Source organism: Pseudophryne corroboree, chromosome 7 (assembly GCF_028390025.1).
Source record: "Pseudophryne corroboree isolate aPseCor3 chromosome 7, aPseCor3.hap2, whole genome shotgun sequence".
Lineage (NCBI taxonomy): Eukaryota > Metazoa > Chordata > Amphibia > Anura > Myobatrachidae > Pseudophryne > Pseudophryne corroboree.
In genome coordinates, this window is record NC_086450.1 from 376,648,818 (window position 1) to 376,671,771 (window position 22,954).

Sequence of the window (22,954 nt, forward strand, 5' to 3'; positions counted from 1 at the left end):
AGAACCGAGTGCTGAGTCCGATAGGGTTCTGTCCTCTGGGGACGGATCTCAAGAGGAGATAGGAAGTGAATCAATACCCACCACTTTATCTCCCCGACCACAAAGAATCCGTAAGCCTCCTCGAATACTGACATATGATCAATTGGGAACCCCTACGGAAGTCCCGTGGGTATTACAACCCCACCTAGTGATGTCTTGGCCCTATTTTGGGTATACGGTTTCACGTGGTGAATCTGAATGTAAACAGAATCCATGAGTAAGTGGTGACGTACACTATGACCTTAAAGTGTACTCACCAGGGGGAGAGTGTAACCCTAGTGTGGGGTTTAAAGGGACTAACAGATTACGATCTATGGTGGGTAGTATTATATAGTATAATACTGCCACCTGATGACTGATATAACTTTATTATACAAGTGAAAGGATATTGATAAATATGATACATCATTACTGTATAAATAAATGCAAGTATATGCCATATACCAAGGATGTTAGGCATGTTATTAATGTAAATGCTACTGTAACTAGGTATTAAACAGGCACAAGGGGACTGGGGGAAATTCTTCTGGAAGCCCTCGTGCTAAAACAAAAGTGTCCGTGTGCAGAGAGGGGAGCGAGCCTGCAGCCCGCGGGGATAAGAAGACAGTTAATCAAAGGGGGGAAAAACGGAGCTGACCGGCGCGAGGGAGAGCGCTAGAGGAGAGAGAGGTGTGACGCAGGAGAAGAGGAGTGAGAGGGACGGAGAGCTACGGGCATCCAGAGAGCAGCGGTGTTGCCGTAGACGCTGCAGTGCCGCATCTTACGATACCTCCGGGGAAGGACAGGGGACCGCTGACCAGATACCTCACACCGCTGGGAAATACCGGAGAAGTTCCAGAGGCGGCTGGGAGTGAGCGTGACTGGGGTGATCTCAGTGTTGGACAGAGCCGCATCGTGAGCTGCACCGTGATCGGAGGAACTACCGAGGAAGGCTGGAGGTGAGCGTGAGAGCAGTGTGGCACCCTAGTATCCCGCATATACCCGATAGCCCAGGTGAGAGGGGAGTGTCGGAGTATATAGAGGCAGACAGAGAGGCGAACCACTGCTAACGGAAAGGGAGCCAGAGAGGAGAGGGAAAGAGCTTCAGCAGGGCCACCTACTAACCACACACACAGCCTGGATCTCCACTCTCCCTCCCGAGTGTATTAAGCATCCCCAACAGCATCTGTGTAATGTATACGGTTCTACATTACTGACTGGAGATCTCAGGACACCGGGTCTTCGCAGCCAGGGCCTATACCATTCGTCTAATATTTTAAGCAGACTGAGTAAAGTCCCTAGGGAGGCTGAATCCAGAACTGATGGTATGGTTTATAACTGTCATTAATTATTTGTAAGAGGCCCTGACTATATATATATATATATATATATATATATATACTGAATCCAATATTTATTCCTATTCAACTGATAAAGACTCAGAATCTACCATTCAGTAACGTTTAATATAGCAGAATCTATAATTTCTGCTGCCTGCCAGTATATACTATCTAATGAAGCAGTACCTCTGAACAAAGGCACCATAACTGTAAGAACGGTAGAATAAGGAGCATCACCTATTGTCCAGTTGTCCAGATTAATTTCATCGTAGCTGAACTAGAGATATTATAGCGGCAATCGGTCGTTACGGATTTACAAATCTCCTGGTAGAGAAGCAAGAGGTGTTCATCGCTCTGATTCTGGCATCCTAACTCTAAGTAGTTGTACTGGGCCCCAACTGTGCACCAACGTTCTGGTCAGGTATACCTAACAAGTGAACCAAACTCCAAATGCTGGTTACGGGTATAACTTTGAATAGAGTGAATAGAGTGCCCTTCCGATAATTGAAAGGGTTGTTGAGTAACCAAGGTATGCTGAGTTTATTTTTTCTTAGCCGGTTATATATTTCTTCTGTAGTGCATGCAAATGTATTGTACAATGGGCCAAGCCAGGGAATAGTGGTAAGGGAGTATTACTGGGTATTACAGGTAATACAGGGTCCTACAATTGGTTATTATATGTGATATGTTAGGTTGCTCTTTATCTTCCTGTGGTATAAAATTGTTGAAAACTGTGATTCCCAATAAAATTTACTTACCTAAAGGAGTGGTCGTATGAGACAGATGAACTCGGGTGGGACCTGAAAGACAAGAGACCAAGTGGATTACGAACCATAATGGAAACAGAGGTAATAACTGCCAAATCACATTTTTTTACACGTACCATAAACTATACACCTTATTGTTATCTGGATACCATCCATTGCCCTCAGTGCTTTCAGTCAGCACCTAGTCCCTTACAGGGAAGCTTTCCCAAGCAAGCCAGAGTACTCACGCTTGGGTGGAGGCACAAAATATTACAAGGAATTCCCACTTAATAGGGCCCCAAATAAGAACGGGGCTACATTGGAGGCACTGCTGAGATCCTGCCTACGGTAGTCTCCTGTTGCCAACACAGCGTAATTATTTATTGCCAGAATGGAACTGGTCACGGAAAGTGATATTGGGCAGTGGTGTAAAGAGAAAGGGGTGGACCCCTCTTGTAGTTTTGGATTAGTAGGGAATATGGCTGCAGTGACGGATGAAGGGGTGTTGAAAACGGTGGGAACATTATGTGGCATACACCTACCCCGCATCGTGGAGCAATGGAAGGGACCCTATGGGGATATTTTTGCTATGCTTTGTGATAATAAAAATACACTGGATCGAACTCTCATCCCCAGTATGATATTACTTGAAGGGACAATGGGTAGAAAAGTGCAGATAGTGTGGCCCGATGAGGGTAGAGATGGGGGAGAAGAGGCGGCCCAAGGGGGAGATCCCCGAGATTTAGGCACTAGGGAGCCCTCTGTAGGGGGCTGCTTACATACAACAGGTATCGGTATGAGTGTAGATCCAGGTCCTCCTCTGAACAGCACACGGCAGAAACCCAGGTCGACAATGTGGTTGACAAAGTAGTCAATCAGCTGGAAAGGTGGCACTACGAAGGGGGATATCGTAGGTTGCGAATATTATCAGGAATTACCCCAGTTCCTACAGGAGAAGAGACCTACGAGTTGTGGAGGGAAGCCGCCGTTCAACACTCCGAGGAGTGGCAGTCCCCAGAGTATATCAGACGACAGAGGGTGGTCGAGAGTTTAAGAGGGCCCGCCATGGGAGTGATACAAGCAACCCGGTGAAGCAATCCCACTGCTACCTTGAAAGAGTATATTGAGGCGCTAGACTTCTCTTTTGGAACCTTGGAAGATGTGGGGGATTTACTGGACCGATTGAACAGCACATACCAAGATCATGGGGAGACTTTAACTCACTTTATTTATCGGGTAGACCGGTTGATCTATAAGATAGTGGACAAAGGAGGCCTAGACAAAGAGTTGGTGGATGAAAGACGATTAAAGCAAGTTATGAAAGGGGCTCTTACCAACAGTCCCGTGGCCTAGCGATTACGATGCACCAGGACTACGGCACATCCTCCAACTTTAAATGAATTGGTTAAACAGGTAAAAATGGAAGAAGTGCAGATCGAAAACCGAGAAAAATGCTTGAGAAAAGTCAAAGTGGTGATGCCTTCCCCATGCCCTCCGGCAATGGATGACCGCCTGCTGAAATTAATTTTAGGAACAAAATAAAAAGATTGATCAACTCATTGAGTTACAGACCCGTCAATACCATAGTGTGAACCCCCCTTCAGGGAGAGGACGTGGGATGACTCGAAGAAATGACAATCGGGCCCCTTTTGAGTGTTATAGCTGTGGACAGTTGGGGCACCGTTCCTTTGAATGTCCCATCTCTGGGAATGAATCGAGGAGGCGTAATGACAATTATCAAAGAAGAGCCTCCATGGGGGAAAACTCCAACGGGAGTCCTGTGGACCCCTCACAGGCTCCCCGATTATAAAGGTCAGAGCAATGGGGAGTGCCCAGTGGTCCCATAACATCCCCGATAGTCTACTGGGACAGGCACCATTAACTAGAGCCCTTATTAATGGACATGAGTGTACAGTGTTGATGGACAGTGGATCACAAGTATCTATTGTATTTGAGTCTTGGTATAATACTCACCTTTCGGATATTCCTATTCAACCTCTCACAGGGCTTACCATCTGGGGTCTGAGCGAGCAGCGTTATCCATACTTAGGGTACATAATTACTCAGATTACCTTGGAACCGGGACTGAGCTCCCCCAATGAGGCTGTACCTTTAATAGCTCTCGTATGTCCTGACTCTCCTGGGGATAATGGAAACCTACCTGTTATTGTGGGCACTAATACCAACATGTATCGGAATCTTATTCGGTGGTGTGAGAAGCAGACCCCGGGAAGAAAGGAAAGAAAGGATACCCTGGGAAATAAGAGCCTCGAAGAAGATGGACGATGTATGAAAGTAGAGGGACACCTTCTGGAGCTGCTGCTAACCTCAAAGTTCGACCTAGATTCTTGTTTCAAGGGTAGTGATATCAATGAAGAGGATAAACTACTACTGATGGAACAACTGAGGAATAGGGAGGCTGTTTTCTCCAAGAGTGAGTGGGACTTGGGTTCAGCTGTAGGAGTGGAACATCATATTAAATTAACAAATGAGAACTCCTTAAGGGAAAGATCAAGAAGACTTGCACCGGCTGACTTCGAAGATGTCAGGAATCATCTGAAGGGCCTGCTTGAAAACCATGTAATAGCATACTCGGAAAGTCAGTATGCATCATCAATAGTTGTTGCTCGGAAGAAAAATGGGGAAATTAGGCTCTGTATTGACTACCGCACCCTGAATAGTAGAACGGTCCAAGATCAATACACAGTTCCAAAGGTGGATGAGGCCTTAGATTGCCTACAGGGAAGTAGATGGTTTTATTATAACTTTACTCTACACTATCGCCCCGGATCGGTTAATCAAGACGCAGATGCTCTGTCGCGAATGCCACACCCTGAGGTGGAGGTGGATCCGGATGGGTGGATAGAAGTCCCTGCAGCCTCAGTAAAAGGTCTATGTCATCAAGTCAGTGTTACTAAACATGTCATGGTGGCTGCCATTCAATTTACTGGAGCCACTGAAAAAGCTATTCCATCCATGTATCAACAATTGAGTCCACAATTGAGTCCCTCTGATGTGGGTGGTTTAACAGTAATCGGACCAACCCAATTAGCTTGGGAACAGAGGAATGACGTAGATATATCACCTATTGTACATATTCTGGAGAATTGTTCACCTACAGAGAAGGCAGACAAGAACCTGTCTAGCAATACTAAAATATTATTGCTACAATTGAAGCGGCTGAGGTTACAGCAAGTTGTGGTGTATAGGAATAGTCGATGACCTGATGGTAGTGTTAAGTCACAGATAGTGCTGCCAGCAAAGTACAAGCAACTAGTACTGACCGAATTGCATGACCGCCATGGTCATTTAGGCTATGAAAAAACACACAGTTTGATTTCGGACCGATTCTTCTGGCCCTATATGAACAGAGACATCGAGAGGTTTTGTAGAACCTGTGGGAGTTGTATACTACGAAAAACCTTACCTACCAAAGCCGCTCCTCTAGTGAACATCCAAAGCTCTGGACCGTTGGATTTGATCTGTATTGATTTTCTAACTTTGGAAGAACCCGAGAGCAAAGAAGGAAACATACTGGTGGTTACGGACCATTTTACTTGGTACGCGCAGGCCTATGTGACACCTAATCAAAAGGCGGTAACAGTTGCCAAGACCCTATGGGAAAAGTTCTTTCAACATTATGGGCTGCCCGCTAGGATACATTCCGACCAAGGGCGGGATTTTGAAAGTCGACTCATTCGAGAACTCTGTTTCTGTTGTGGAATAGAGAAATCCCGAACGACTCCGTATCACCCGCAAGGAGACCCTCAACCGGAGAGGTTTAACCGTACACTATTAAACATGCTAGGTACGTTAAACCCCAAACAGAAGTCCCAGTGGAAACAATATATTGCACCTTTAGTACACGCTTACAATTGCACCAAGAATGGGTCTACGGGGGTATACCCCCTATTTTCTTATGTTTGGGCGAGAAGCCCGGTTACCCATTGATGTGTGCTTAGGGACTCAGTTCAATAATCCCCTGGCCTCATCTCACACTCAGACAGCAGTTGAGGGAGGCTCATCGAATAGCTCAAGAGGCGGCGAGACGATCCGGCGAAAAGAACAAGACCAAATATGACAGACACGTGAGAGAACATCGATTGCTTCCAGGAGATAGAGTGCTGATTCGCATATTGGGGGCACCTAGACGGAGGAAACTCAATAATCGTTGGAGACCTAATCCCTATACCATAGTTAGGCAACTCCCAAACATTCCAGTATATCAACTAGTACCTGAAGATGGACAGGGCCCCTCTCTCACTTATAACCGACAACATCTGTTGCCCATAATGCCGGGCATCCGATGGAGAGATGTTGATTCAGAGACGGGGGCAGATCGGTCTGTTTTAGGCCAGTTAGAGCCACCCCTCAAAGAGCCCGTATATTCTGAGGAGGAGGAAGGGATTGAAGAATACTATGGTGGACGATAATATAAAGAGAGGGAATCCGACGACCCTGTGGGTACTGTAGATGAACCTTCTGCCGTGGATAGTAGACTGAATGAACCTGTTGGATCTACTGATGAATGGGGAGGGGAGAATAATGAGAGAACTGAAGAACCGAGTGCTGAGTCCGATAGGGTTCAGTCCTCTGGGGACGGATCTCAAGAGGAGATAGGAAGTGAATCAATACCCACCACTTTATCTCCCCGACCACAAAGAATCCGTAAGCCTCCTCGAATACTGACATATGATCAATTGGGAACGCCTACGGAAGTCCCGTGGGTATTACAACCCCACCTAGTGATGTCTTGGCCCTATTTCGGGTATACGGTTTCACGTGGTGAATCTGAATGTGAACAGAATCCATGAGTAAGTGGTGAGGTACACTGTAACCTTAAAGTGTACTCACCAGGGGGAGAGTGTAACCCTAGTATGGGGTTTAAAGGGACTAACAGATTACAATCTATGGTGCGTAGTATAATATAGTATAATACTGCCACCTGATGACTGATATAACTTTATTATACAAGTGAAAGGATATTGATAAATATGATACATCATTACTGTATAAATAAATGCAAGTATATGCCATATACCAAGGATGTTAGGCATGTTGTAAATAGAAATGCTACTGTAACTAGGTATTAAACAGGCACAAGGGGACTGGGGGAAATTCTTCTGGAAGCCCTTGTGCTAAAACAAAAGTGTCCGTGTGCAGAGAGGGGAGCGAGCCTGCAGCCCGCGGGGATAAGAAGACAGTTAATCAAAGGAGGGAAAAACGGAGCTGACCGGCACGAGGGAGAGCGCTAGAGGAGAGAGAGGTGTGACGCAGGAGAAGAGTGAGAGGGACGGGGAGCTACGGGCATCCAGAGAGCAGCGGTGTTGCCGTAGACGCTGCAGTGCCGCATCTTACGATACCTCCGGGGAAGGACAGGGGACCGCTGACCAGATACCTCACGCCACTGGGAAATACCGGAGAAGTTCCGGAGGCGGCTGGGAGTGAGCGTGACTGGGGTGATCTCAGCGTTGGACAGAGCCGCATCGTGAGCTGCACCGTGATCGGAGGAACTACCGAGTAAAGGCTGGAGGTGAGCGTGAGAGCAGTGTGGCACCCTAGTATCCCGCATATAGCTGATAGCCCAGGTGAGAGGGGAGTGTCGGAGTATATAGAGGCAGACAGAGAGGCGAACCACTGCTAACGGAAAGGGAGCCAGAGAGGAGAGGGAAAGAGCTTCAGCAGGGCCACCTACTAACCACACACACAGCCTGGATCTCCACTCTCCCTCCCGAGTGTATTAAGCATCCCCAACAGCATCTGTGGAGGTAGGGGAAGCTTCCGTCTAACCGAAAGCAGTGAAGGAAAGGCTAATAAATATTGCTCTACAGAGACGGTCGCACCTGGTCCCCAGCTAAGACTGTTGATAGGAGTGTTCCCTCAAAGGAGGCAGTCAGTCATCCAGCACAGAGCAGGGAGAGTGGCAGGAATTAAGAGAGCCAGCCAGAAAACACTAAATCCAGGTATGGATTAAGATAGGGGTCAGCTCCAGTCCCCGTGGAAAGTAATACTTCACCCCTTCACTTATTGAATTACCAGTCCTCTTTCTCCGGATACAGTCACCAGCATTGTCACAATGGGAACCTATACGGTTCTCCATTACTGACTGGAGATCTCAGGACACCGGGTCTCCGCAGCCAGGGCTTATACCATTCGTCTAATATTTAAAGCAGACTGAGTAAAGTCCCTAGGGAGGCTGAATCCAGAACTGATGGTACGGTTTATAACTGTCATTAATTATTTGTAAGAGGCCCTGACTATATATATATATATATATATGTATATATATATACTGAATCCAATATTTATTTCTATTTAACTGATAAAGACTCAGAATCTACCGTTCAGTAACGTTTAATATAGCAGAATCTATAATTTCTGCTGCCTGCCAGTATATACTATCTAATGAAGCAGTACCTCTGAACAAAGGCACCATAACTGTAAGAACGGTAGAATAAGGAGCATCACCTATTGTCCAGTTGCCCAGATTAATTTCATCGTAGTTGAACTAGAGATATTATAGCGGCAATCGGTCATTACGGATTTACAAATCTCCTGGTAGTTCATCGCTCTGATTCTGGCATCCTAACTCTAAGTAGTTGTACTGGGCCCCAACTGTGCACCAACGTTCTGGTCAGGTATACCTAACAAGTGAACCAAACTCCAAATGCTGGTTACGGGTATAACTTTGAATAGAGTGAATAGAGTGCCATTCCGATAATTGAAAGGGTTGTTGAGTAACCAAGGTCTGCTGAGTTTATTTTTTCTTAGCCGGTTATATATTTTTTCTGTAGTACATGCAAATGTATTGTACAATAGGCCAAGCCAGGGAATAGTGGTAAGGGAGTATTACTGGGTAATACAGGTAATACAGGGTCCTACAATTGGTTATTATATGTGATATGATAGGTTGCTCTTTATCTTCCTGTGGTATAAAATTGTTGAATACTGTGATTCCCAATAAAAATAAGAATTTACTTACCGATAATTCTATTTCTCGGAGTCCGTAGTGGATGCTGGGGTTCCTGAAAGGACCAGGGGGAATAGCGGCTCCGCAGGAGACAGGGCACAAAAAAGTAAAGCTTTACTAGGTCAGGTGGTGTGCACTGGCTCCTCCCCCTATGACCCTCCTCCAGACTCCAGTTAGGTACTGTGCCCGGACGAGCATACACAATAAGGGAGGCATTTTGAATCCCGGGTAAGACTCATACCAGCCACACCAATCACACCGTACAACTTGTGATCTAAACCCAGTTAACAGTATGACAACAGAAAGGGCCTCTTAAAGATGGCTCCTTAACAATAACCCGAATTAGTTAACAATAACTATGTACAAGTATTGCAGATAATCCGCACTTGGGATGGGCGCCCAGCATCCACTACGGACTCCGAGAAATAGAATTATCGGTAAGTAAATTCTTATTTTCTCTATCGTCCTAAGTGGATGCTGGGGTTCCTGAAAGGACCATGGGGATTATACCAAAGCTCCCAAACGGGCGGGAGAGTGCGGATGACTCTGCAGCACCGAATGAGAGAACTCCAGGTCCTCCTTTGCCAGGGTATCAAATTTGTAAAATTTTACAAACGTGTTCTCCCCCGACCACGTAGCTGCTCGGCAGAGTTGTAATGCCGAGACCCCTCGGGCAGCCGCCCAAGATGAGCCCACCTTCCTTGTGGAGTGGGCTTTTACAGTTTTAGGCTGTGGCAGGCCTGCCACAGAATGTGCAAGTTGAATTGTGTTACAAATCCAACGAGCAATCGACTGCTTAGAAGCAGGTGCGCCCAACTTGTTGGGTGCATACAATATAAACAGCGAGTCAGATTTTCTGACTCCAGCCGTCCTTGCAATGTATATTTTTAAGGCTCTGACAACGTCCAACAACTTGGAGTCCTCCAAGTCGCTAGTGGCCGCAGGCACCACAATAGGTTGGTTCAGATGAAATGCTGATACCACTTTAGGGAGAAAATGCGGACGAGTCCGCAGTTCTGCCCTATCCGAATGGAAGATTAGATAAGGACTTTTATAAGATAAAGCCGCCAATTCAGATACTCTCCTGGCAGAGGCCAGGGCTAGTAACATAGTCACTTTCAATGTGAGATATTTCAAATCCACCTTTTTCAATGGTTCAAACCAATGGGATTTGAGGAAATCTAAAACTACATTTAGATCCCACGGTGCCACCGGAGGCACCACAGGAGGCTGTATATGCAGTACTCCCTTGACAAAAGTCTGGACCTCAGGGACAGAGGCCAATTCTTTTTGGAAGAATATTGACAGGGCCGAAATTTGAACCTTAATGGATCCCAATTTGAGACCCATAGATAATCCTGATTGCAGGAAATGTAGGAAACGACCCAGTTGGAATTCCTCCGTCGGAACCCTCCGATCCTCGCACCACGCTACATATTTTCGCCAAATGCGGTGATAATGTTTCACGGTGACTTCCTTCCGTGCCTTAATCAAGGTAGGAATGACTTCTTCTGGAATGCCTTTCCCTTTTAGGATCTGGCGTTCAACCGCCATGCCGTCAAACGCAGCCGCGGTAAGTCTTGAAAAAAACAGGGACCCTGCTGTAGCAGGTCCCTTCTCAGAGGTAGAGGCCACGGTTCGTCCGTGAGCATCTCTTGAAGTTCCGGATACCAAGTCCTTCTCGGCCAATCCGGAACCACTAGTATTGTTCTTACTCTTCTTTGCCGTATGATCTTCAATACCTTTGGTATGAGCGGCAGAGGAGGAAACACATACACTGACTGGTACACCCAAGGAGTTACCAGTGCGTCCACAGCTATTGCCTGTGGATCTCTTGACCTGGCGCAATATTTGTCCAGTTTCTTGTTGAGGCGAGACGCCATCATGTCTACAATTGGTCTTTCCCAACGGTCTATTAACATGTTGAAGACTTCTGGATGTAGACCCCACTCTCCCGGATGAAGATCGTGTCTGCTGAGGAAGTCTGCTTCCCAGTTGTCCACGCCCGGGATGAACACTGCTGACAGTGCTATCACGTGATTCTCCACCCAGCGAAGAATCTTGGCAGCTTCTGCCATTGCACTCCTGCTTCTTGTGCCGCCCTGCCTGTTTACATGGGCGTCCGCCGTGATGTTGTCCGACTGAATCAACACCGGCTTTCCTTGCAGGAGAAGTTCCGCCTGGCTTAGAGCATTGTAGATTGCTCTTAGTTCCAGAATGTTTATGTGAAGAGACTTTTCCAGACTCGTCCATACTCCCTGGAAGTTTCTTCCTTGTGTGACTGCTCCCCAGCCTCTCAGGCTGGCGTCCGTGGTCACCAGGATCCAATCCTGAATGCCGAATCTGCGGCCTTCTAATAGGTGAGCCTTCTGCAACCACCACAGAAGTGACACCCTTGTCTTTGGTGACAGGGTTATTCGCAGGTGCATCTGCAGATGCGACCCTGACCATTTGTCCAACAGATCCCTTTGGAATATTCTTGCATGGAATCTGCCGAATGGAATTGCTTCGTAAGAAGCCACCATTTTTCCCAGGACTCTTGTGCATTGATGTACTGACACTTTTCCTGGTTTTAGGAGGTTCCTGACCAGATCGGATAACTCCTTGGCTTTTTCCTCTGGAAGGAAAACCTTTTTCTGAACCGTGTCCAGAATCATTCCTAGGAACAGCAGACGAGTTGTCGGGATTAAATGGGATTTTGGAATATTCAGAATCCACCCGTGTTGTCTTAGCACCTCTTGAGATAGTGCTAAAGCTGTCTCCAGCTGTTCTCTGGACCTTGCCCTTATTAGGAGATCGTCCAAGTATGGGATAACTAATACGCCTTTTCTTCGAAGAAGAATCATCATCTCGGCCATTACCTTGGTAAAGACCCGAGGCGCCGTGGACAATCCGAACGGCAGCGTCTGAAACTGATAGTGACAGTTTTGAACAATGAACCTGAGGTACCCCTGGTGTGCGGGGTAAATCGGAACGTGTAGATACGCATCCTTGATGTCCAAGGATACCATAAAGTCCCCTTCTTCCAGGTTCGCTATCACTGCTCTGAGTGACTCCATCTTGAACTTGAACTTTTTTATGTAGAGGTTCAAGGACTTCAGATTTAGAATAGGCCTTACCGAGCCATCCGGCTTCGGTACCACAAATAGAGTGGAATAATACCCCTTTCCTTGTTGTAATAGGGGTACTTTGACTATCACCTGCTGAGCGTACAGCTTGTGAATGGCTTCCAACACCCTCTCCCTTTCGGAAGAGACGGTTGGTAAGGCAGACTTCAGGAAACGATGAGGAGGATCCGTCTCTAATTCCAACCTGTACCCCTGAGATATTATCTGCAGGATCCAGGGGTCTACCTGCGAGTGAGCCCACTGCGCGCTGTAATTTTTGAGACGGCCCCCCACTGTCCCCGAGTCCGCTTGAGAGGCCCCAGCGTCATGCTGAGGTTTTTGCAGGAGCCGGGGAGGGCTTCTGTTCCTGGGAAGGAGCTGCCTGTTGGTGTCTCTTCCCTCTTCCTCTGCCTCGTGGCAGGTACGACAAGCCCTTTGCTCTCTTATTTTTGTAGGAGCGAAAAGGCTGCGGTTGAAAGGTCGGTGCCTTTCTCTGTTGGGGAGTGACTTGAGGTAAAAAAGTGGATTTCCCGGCAGTAGCCGTGGCCACCAAGTCTGATAGACCAACTCCAAATAACTCCTCCCCTTTATACGGCAAAACCTCCATGTGACGTTTTGAATCCGCATCGCCTGTCCACTGTCGTGTCCATAAGGCTCTTCTGGCTGAAATGGACATAGCACTCACCCGAGATGCCAGTGTGCAAATATCCCTCTGTGCATCACGCATATAGATAAATGCATCCTTTATTTGTTCTAACGACAGTAAAACATTGTCCCTATCTAGGGTATCAATATTTTCAATCAGGGATTCTGACCAAACTACTCCAGCACTGCACATCCAGGCAGTTGCTATAGCTGGTCGTAGTATAACACCTGCATGTGTGTATATATTCTTTTGAATAACTTCCATCTTTCTATCTGATGGATCCTTAAGTGCGGCCGTCTCAGGAGAGGGTAACGCCACTTGTTTGGATAAGCGTGTGAGCGCCTTGTCCACCTTAGGGGGTGTTTCCCAGCGCGCCCTAACCTCTGGCGGGAAAGGGTATAATGCCAATAACTTTTTTGAAATTATCAACTTTTTATCAGGAGCAACCCACGCTTCATCACACACGTCATTTAATTCTTCTGATTCAGGAAAAACTGTTTGTAGTTTTTTCACACCATACATAATACCCTGTTTTACGGTATCTGTAGTATCAGCTAAATGTAACGTCTCCTTCATTGCCAAAATCATATAACGTGTGGCCCTACTGGAAAATACGTTTGAATTTCTACCGTCGTCACTGGAATCAGTGCCCGTGTCTGGGTCTGTGTCGACCGACTGAGGCAAAGGGCGTTTTACAGCCCCTGACGGTGTTTGAGGCGCCTGGACAGGCATTAATTGATTGTCCGGCCGCCTCATGTCCTCAACTGACTGTTTAAGGGAAGATAAACCATCACGTAATTCCACAAATAAAGGCATCCATTCTGGTGTCGACCCCCTGGGGGGTGACATCTGCATATTTGGCAATTGCTCCGCCTCCACACCAATATCGTCCTCATACATGTCGACACCACGTACCGACACACACCGCAAACTCACAGGGAATGCTCTAATGAAGACAGGACCCACTAGCCCTTTTGGGGAGACAGAGGGAGAGTCTGCCAGCACACACCACAAAGCGCTATATATACAAGGGATATCCTTATATTAAGTGCTCCCTTATAGCTGCTTTAATATATATATATATAGCCATTAATGTGCCCCCCCTCTCTGTTTTACCCTGTTTCTGTAGTGCAGTGCAGGGGAGAGACCTGGGAGCCGTTCTGACCAGCGGAGCTGTGACAGAAAATGGCGCCGTGTGCTGAGGAGATAGGCCCCGCCCCTTTTTCGGCGGGTTCTTCTCCCGCTATTTTTCCAGTCAGGCAGGGGTTAAATATCTCCATATAGCCCCTATGGGCTATATGTGAGGTATTTTTAGCCTTGTATAAGGTTTATATTTGCCTCTCAGAGCGCCCCCCCCCAGCGCTCTGCACCCTCAGTGACTGCCCAGTGAAGTGTGCTGAGAGGAAAATGGCGCACAGCTGCAGTGCTGTGCGCTACCTTATGAAGACTGAGGAGTCTTCAGCCGCCGGTTTCCGGACCTCTTCACGCTTCAGCATCTGCAAGGGGGTCGGCGGCGCGGCTCCGGGACCGGACTCCACGGCTGGGCCTGTGTTCGATCCCTCTGGAGCTAATGGTGTCCAGTAGCCAAGCAGCAAATCCACTCTGCATGCAGGTGAGTTTACTACTTTCCCCCTAAGTCCCACGTTGCAGTGATCCTGTTGCCAGCAGGACTCACTGTAAAGAAAAAAACCTAAACTAAACTTTCTCTAAGCAGCTCTTTAGGAGAGCCACCTAGATTGCACCCTTCTCGTTCGGGCACAAAATCTAACTGGAGTCTGGAGGAGGGTCATAGGGGGAGGAGCCAGTGCACACCACCTGACCTAGTAAAGCTTTACTTTTTTGTGCCCTGTCTCCTGCGGAGCCGCTATTCCCCCTGGTCCTTTCAGGAACCCCAGCATCCACTTAGGACGATAGAGAAATTTACTTACCTAAAGGAGTGGTCGTATGAGACAGATGAACGCGGGTGGGACCTGAAAGACAAGAGACCAAGTGGATTACGAACCATAGTGGAAACAGAGGTAATAACTGCCAAATCAAATTTTTTTACACGTACCATAAACTATACACCTTATTGTTATCTGGATACCATCCATTGCCCTCAGTGCTTTCAGTCAGCACCTAGTCCCTTACAGGGAGGCTTTCCCAAGCAAGCCAGGGTACTCACGCTTGGGTGGAGGCACGAAATATTACAAGGATTACCCACTTAATAGGGCCCAAAATAAGAACGGGGCTACATATATATATATATATATATATATATATACTATCTGAATACCTGTGCTTCGCTACGGAATTTAAAGAATAATGACAATCTTTGTCAGGCCGCACCTCTGGGCTTCCCCAGGTTTATGCTGTCAAAATGCTGGTGCTGAGGAGAACAATCCCCCATTTCTCTGCCCCGTCCCGCCTCTGCTGCTGCCCTGCTCAGTGCTGTAAATGCTGGGATGACAGGCCAAGCTCCGCCTGCTGTATGTTAAATATGTTTGGTTTGCAGGCTGACTCTATGTCAAAGGGCCCTAGGTCTCTTTACTTAGCTTCAAAACTAAAGCATGCCTCTGCCCCCACCCGTGTGTGCCTCTGACCCTACCCGTGTGTGCATCTGCCCTTACCCGTAGGTGCCTCTGCTTCTACCCGTATGCGTATTCCCCTACCCGTGTGTGCCTCTGCCCCTACCCATGTGTTCCTCTATCCTTACCTGTGGGTGCCTCTGCCCCACCCGCGTGTGCCTCTGCCCCTACCCGTATGCCTATGCCCTTGCCAGTGTGTGCCTCTGCCCCTACCCATGTGTGCCTCTATCCTTACCCGTGGGTGCCTCTTCCCCTACCTATGTGTTGCTTTGCTCCTACCTGTGGGTGCCTCTGCCCTTACACGTGGGTGCATCTGCCCCTACCCATCTGTGCCTCTGTGTAAATTTCTCCAGGCATTCCAGAGTTATGCCGAAAACTATGGATTTTTACATGTCACCCCCTTCCCACCCCCACCCCTAGGGGTGCTAGGGGTGTCTTACCCCCACAGTATTTCTTTCCAGATTACAAGACATATGTGTACCAAGTTTGGTGTAAATTGCTCCATGCATTCCAGAGATATGCCTGAAAACGCCAGTATGCATTTTTTACATGTCACCTCCTTCCCATTCCCACCCCTAGGGGTGCTAGGGGTGTCTTACCCCCACAGAATTTCTTTCCAGAACATACATACACACATACACGCATGTCCATTTATTTATTTATTTATTTATATATATATATATTTATTTATTAAACAAAAGGCGGAGAGTAGTGCCCGAGGCAAACCAATATCAGACACACTATGAAATATACCTTTTAGAATTGACTAGAATAAACTAGTGATGTGCACCGGACATTTTTCGGGTTTTGTGTTTTGGTTTTGAATTCGGTTCCGCGGCCGTGTTTTGGATTCGGACGCGTTTTGGCAAAACCTCCCTGAAAATTTTTTGTCGGATTCGGGTGTGTTTTGGATTCGGGTGTTTTTTTACAAAAAACCCGCAAAAACAGCTTAAATCATAGAATTTGGGGGTCATTTTGATCCCATAGTATTATTAACCTCAATAACCATAATTTCCACTCATTTTCAGTCTATTCTGAACACCTCACACCTCACAATATTATTTTTAGTCCTAAAATTTGCACCGAGGTCGCTGGATGACTAAGCTAAGCGACCCAAGTGGCCGACACAAACACCTGGCCCATCTAGGAGTGGCACTGCAGTGTCAGGCAGGATGGCACTTCAAAAAAATAGTCCCCAAACAGCACATGATGCAAAGAAAAATGAAAGAAAAAACAGGTGCAAGATGGAATTGTCCTTGGGCCCTCCCACCCACCCTTATGTTGTATAAACAGGACATGCACACTTTAACAAACCCATCATTTCAGCGACAGGGTCGGCCACACAACTGTGACTGAAATGACTGGTTGGTTTGGGCCCCCACCAAAAAAGAAGCAATCAATCTCTCCTTGCACAAACTGGCTCTACAGAGGCAAGATGTCAACCTCCTCCTCATCATCTGATTCCTCACCCCTTTCACTGTGTACATCCCCCTCCTCACAGATTATTAATTCGTCCCCACTGGAATCCACCATCTCAGGTCCCTGTGTACTTTCTGGAGGCAATTGCTGGTAATGTCTCCACGGAGGAATTGATTAGAATTTATTTTGATGAACATCATCTTCTCCACATTTTCTGGAAGTAACCTCCTACGCCGATTGCTGACAAGGTGAGCGGCTGCATTAAACACTCTTTCGGAGTACACACTGGAGGGGGGGCAACTTAGGTAAAATAAAGCCAGTTTCCGCAAGGGCCTCCAAATTGCCTCTTTTTCCTGCCAGTATACGTACGGACTGTCTGACGTGCCTACTTGGATGCGGTCACTCATATAATCCTCCACCATTCTTTCAATGGTGACAGAATCATGGGGGTCATTCCGAGTTGTTCGCTCGCAAGCGTATTTTAGTAGATTTGCTCATGCTAAGCCGCCGCCTACTGGGAGTGAATCTTAGCATCTTAAAATTGCGAACGATGTATTCGCAATATTGCGATTACACACCTCGTAGCAGTTTCTGAGTAGCTCCAGACTTACTCGGCATCTGCGAACATTTCAGTGCTTGTCGTTCCTGGTTTGACGTCACAAACACACCCAGCGTTCGCCCACACACTCCCCCGTTTCTCCGGCCACTCCTGCGTTTTTTCCGGAAACGGTAGCGTTTTTTCCCACACGCCCATAAAACGGCCTGTTTCCGCCCAGTAACACCCATTTCCTGTCAATCACATTACGATCGCCAGAACGATGAAAAAGCCGTGAGTAAAATTCCTAACTGCATAGCAAATTTACTTGGCGCAGTCGCAGTGCGGACATTGCGCATGCGCATTAAGCGGAAAATCGCTGCGATGCGAAGATTTTTACCGAGCGAACAACTCGGAATGACCCCCCATATGCAGTGACAGTAGACGACATGTCAGTAATCGTTGGCAGGTCCTTCAGTCCGGACCAGATGCACTCGCTCCAGACTGCCCTGCATCACCGCTAGCGGGTGGGCTCGGAATTCTTAGCCTTTTCCTCGCACCCCCAGTTGCGGGAGAATGTGAAGGAGGAGCTGTTGACGGGTCACGTTCCGCTTGACTTGACAATTTTCTCACCAGCAGGTCTTTGAACCTCTGCAGACTTGTGTCTGCCGGAAAGAGAGATACCACGTAGGTTTTAAATCTAGGATCGAGCACGGTGGCCAAATGTAGTGCTCTGATTTCAACAGATTGACCACCCGTGAATCCTGGTTAAGCGAATGAAGGGCTCCATCCACAAGTCCCACATGCCTAGCGGAATCGCTCTGTTTTAGCTCCTCCTTCAATGTCTCCAGCTTCTTCTGCAAAAGCCTGATGAGGGGAATGACCTGACTCAGGCTGGCAGTGTCTGAACTGACTTCACGTGTGGCAAGTTCAAAGGGTTGCAGAACCTTGCACAACGTTGAAATCATTCTGCACTGCGCTTGAGTCAGGTGCATTCCCCCTCCTTTGCCTATATCGTAGGCAGATGTATAGGCTTGAATGGCCTTTTGCTGCTCCTCCATCCTCTGAAGCATATAGAGGGTTGAATTCCACCTCGTTACCACCTCTTGCTTCAGATGATGGCAGGGCAGGTTCAGGACTGTTTGCTGTTGCTCCAGTCTTCTGCACGCGGTGGCTGAATGCCGAAAGTGGCCCGCAATTCTTCGGGCCACCGACAGCATCTCTTGCACTCCCCTGTCGTTTTTTTAAATAATTCTGCACCACCAAATTCAATGTATGTGCAAAACATGGGACGTGCTGGAATTTGCACAGATGTAATTCACGCACAATATTGCTGGCGTTGTCCGATGTCACAAATCCCCAGGAGAGTCCAATTGGGGTAAGCCATTCTGCGATGATGTTCCTCAGTTTCCGTAAGAGGTTGTCAGCTGTGTGCCTCTTCTGGAAAGCGGTGATACAAAGCGTAGCCTGCCTAGGAACGAGTTGGCGTTTGCGAGATGCTGCTACTGGTGCCGCCGCTGCTGTTCTTGCTGCGGGAGGCAATACATCTACCCAGTGGACTGTCACAGTCATATAGTCCTGAGTCTGCCCTGCTCCACTTGTCCACATGTCCGTGGTTAAGTGGACATTGGGTACAACTGCATTTTTTAGGACACTGGAGACTCTTTTTCTGACATCTGTGTACATTTTCGGTATCGCCTGCCTAGAGAAATGGAACCTAGATGGTATTTGGTACCGGGGACACAGTACCTCAATCAAGTCTGCAGTTGAGCTTTATTTTTTGAGCTTTATTTTTTTGGATTTTACATGCTCTCTACTATGACATTGTGCATCGGCCTTGGCAGACGACGTTGATGGCATTTCATCGTTTCGGCCATGACTAGTGGCAGCAGCTTCAGCACGAGGTGGAAGTGGATCTTGATCTTTCCCTATTTTACCCTCCACATTTTTGTTCTCCATTTTATAATTTGTGGAATTATATGCCAGTAATAGATCAACGTATAATACTGGTGGTCACTGGTCAGCAAAACTCTGCACTGTACTCCTCCTATATAATATACTGGTGGTCCCCAGTCCCCACAATAAAGCAGTGTGAGTGTAACACTCAGTCTGATTACAGTGTATATTCCTGAAGGAATGTATTAAGTAATTATAGGCTATTACTCTCACCTTGGTATTTCTAACATATGCTCTCTTTGTCTTCTTTGCACGTGATGTTCATAATTGTACAACAAAAGAAGAACGGGATTAAAACATGTTTTTTCTTTTTATTTAAGGACAACAGCGTATAATTATACCCTGCAGTAATGGTTACCACAGAACTTAGAATTTTTTACAGGTAAGTAGTTATGAATTTTTCTATCACAATGTCATTTACTTGACAGAAATAAAATCTCATTTTTATTTTACAGCAACCGTGGATTCCAGCAGAACTCCATCCTGTACAGGAAGAATATTTGAATTAAGAACAACACATTTATCAAACATGGAATAATTCAAATAGATGCAATTATGGTAAGTAACTTATATACTAGCAATACCGCAACCAACAAAACCGCACAATGGTTCCAACTGTATACCCTGCAGTCTCCAATCTCAATTACCCCATAGACCGGTCTATTAACTTATCGATACTGTAAAGTATCCAATGGCCATACCGTTGGTGCACATGGAGTTCTTTATCCGTTAGCAATTTCCAGTAGACTAAATGGCTAGAATGTAGGTGTATCTGAAGCACGAACTATTCTCTGATAAATCCTTTTCACTTGAGTTAAATGAAATCAGTTAATTTGTAATCCACAAGGTAGATAAATATATGATACGGGGCTGAACTACATTCCACGGTGCGAGGGATATCCCTGACCAATATTCACCTGTGACAGAACTAGCTGCATTCAGAGGTGCGACCACTCCTTGGATATTGCATAAACTTATTAATATTAATCTCTGTTATTTCCACAGTTTATAATCTACCGATAATAGTTTGTCTGTCTCAACTCCGTATCCCTATGTGAAAGAAGACGGACTTATTTCTGTGACTACTCTCAATGCAAACGTTGTAGATGAGGTCAGTCCAATTCTGGACAAAGTTTAATAAATAACTTGACTGACTGACTTTTATTATGAGAACTGTTCCTTATTGCTTATGGAGAGGCTAGAAGTATGTACTACTGTGTTTTGATTCCTTAATTTCCCTTCAGTAAGATGTCTGCAGAGTGATGATGTTTAGGGAACTATTAGGGCAAATTCCCTTCAGTAAAAGGCCTTTTATTGTTCTCAACACATAAGTACACCCCTGACCCAATATGGGGTATCCGGAGCCGCCTCCCACTCTCCCCTAGGCGTTCACTCACTGCTCCGGTTGGTCTCCAAAACGTCCAGCCAACTCCCCGAGGGGGTCTCCGGGGGCCGTCTCTCTCCGCAGCACTCCCCAGTCAGAGTTCTCCTGCCCGCCGCTGACACTGTGTATGCCGCGCCTCCGGGTAGCTTTCTCCACCTCAGCCTCCGCTCCCCCAGCCGTCTCTCTGCCGGGATCTATGTGGGTAGGTACACAATGCTCTCCTCCCGTCAGCCGTCAAGGGACACCTCCACACTCCGTCTATGCAGCCCCTCCGTGTCCCGAGATCTCCTCATACAGCAGCCCAACGGTTTGTTTTCTTTTGCTTTTATATCCTCCGTCTGGGAGCCCGGATCAGTCCCGCCGTTTTCTTCCTGCACGCGCTGACTTTTCTCAGCTTACAGGGGACCAGAGCTCTCCTGTAGTGATTAAACAGTAAATCTTGAAGTCACGAGCCCGTCTAACTCCTGGGCCATTAGCTGCTCTGGCTGTCCCGTTTACCCTCTATGAGGGTGATATACTGCTTCACTAGTCTTTTGCCCTCCTTGAGAATAACATAACTGTCAATTGCTTTTATTACCATTGTGTTATATTGTTATTACATTTTCATTAACTTCTTAAATTAATTTATTATAACAACAGGGTATTACACGTTTCCCCTTTGGAACTAGGCGTGTCTCCACGCCTTCTATAAATTTGAACGCAATCAATTCATATATACATTTACAGTCACAATAATGACCAGTGGACCTCCAAACATATCTTAATCACGATACCTTAGAGGTAGTATACCTTTAGTACTTCGTTTTGATCTCCTATTTGTGGGGATAGGGACCCCTTCTTCGACTTGATCATCCACAACACAAGAGAAGTCATTGCATTTCAAAGATTCCTCTCCTATGGTTTCTGGGCCCATACTTCCGATTGAGCTTGATGAACCGGTGCCGCCCATAAACAACAGGAGCTCTATAGGATCGTGTAGTGGAATATCCCCTGGGATTGGCGAGTCAGCTGTCAAAACCAAATCTTCTTCCGCCCACGGAACTTCCATTGTACAAGGTTTTATTTGATCTCGGGATACAATTCTGATTGGTCCTTCTTGATCACGACGGATTCGATAAGTGTAGATATTACCGGCTGGAACACTGACCACGTCGTATGGAACCTTCTCCCACATGGCATCAAGTTTGCTAGAGCGATGGTTCTTTTTCAACCAGACCTTGTCACCTTCATGTAAAGGAAGGGGCCGAGCATTGGCGTTATAAGCTCTCTCCTGCCGTTGGTGGGCGGCTCCCATCCTTTGTTCTACAATTCGCCTAGCTATTTCAATTCGCTGTTGGTGCTCCCGTACCCAGTCAACTCGGGGATCAACAGGGTCAATCACAATGGGATTCAATTCTAAATCTCTAGGCAGCTTGCCCTGCCTACCGAACATGAGGTAATAGGGAGTGAACCCGGTGGAACAATGTTCAGTATTATTATATAAGTAGGTAAGTTCAGACAAAAGGACAGGCCACTGCGTACGCTGTTCGGCAGACAGACTCCGAAGCATTCCAAGGATGGTTCGATTTGCTCGTTCACATAAACCATTCCCCTGTGGGTGGTAGGCCGTTGTTCGTATTTTTAAACAGCCGTATAGCGAACAGAGTTCGTGGAATAGTTGGGATTCAAAAGCTGGGCCTTGGTCAGTCAGAATCCGGTCCGGGAATCCATAAGGTCTCGCAAAGTATTTAAGAAACAGCTCAGCCGTGGTTTTGGCAGTTAAGTCTCTTGTGGGAACGATGACAAGAAATTTACTATAATGATCAGTCATGGTTAGAGCGTACTGATATCCATTAGTGCTGGGTTCTAATTTTACGTGATCCAAAGCAATGATCTCCAGGGGACGTTGACTTTTGATAGGATGCAAGAGATCTTTTTGACGGTGGTCTGGATGTCTTTTGAGGTTGCAAGGTATGCAATCACGGCACCATTTCTCTATATCTTCTCTCATTCCGATCCAGAAGTACCTTTTTCGCAATATTTTCTCAGTTTTCTGGGTACCGAAATGTCCAGATCTATTGTGATAGGCCTCGAGCAGAAAAGTAGCCTGACGTTTTGGAACTACTATTTGAATAATAGTTTGATGGGTGTTGGGGTCTAGGCTGCTACGGATTATCAGTCCTTGCTTTACCTGGAGGCGATCTCGATGTCTTAATAATTTAATTAATTCTGGATCAGCTTCAGCTCGCTGTGTTTTGTTTAAGGAGCGCTTCTGCTGAATAAGACT

At 46.7% G+C, this 22,954-nt stretch overlaps 1 long non-coding RNA gene across 1 annotated transcript; it reads right to left on the reverse strand.

The window, feature by feature from the left end:
* Positions 1 to 2,114: 2,114 nt before the first annotated feature.
* On the reverse strand, positions 2,115 to 21,098 carry LOC134943736 (uncharacterized). Its single transcript, XR_010181713.1, has 3 exons — positions 20,702 to 21,098; positions 14,756 to 14,797; positions 2,115 to 2,158 (listed from the first exon to the last, which is right to left on the reverse strand). It is a non-coding gene; the product is annotated as an uncharacterized LOC134943736 (long non-coding RNA).
* Positions 21,099 to 22,954: the final 1,856 nt, after the last annotated feature.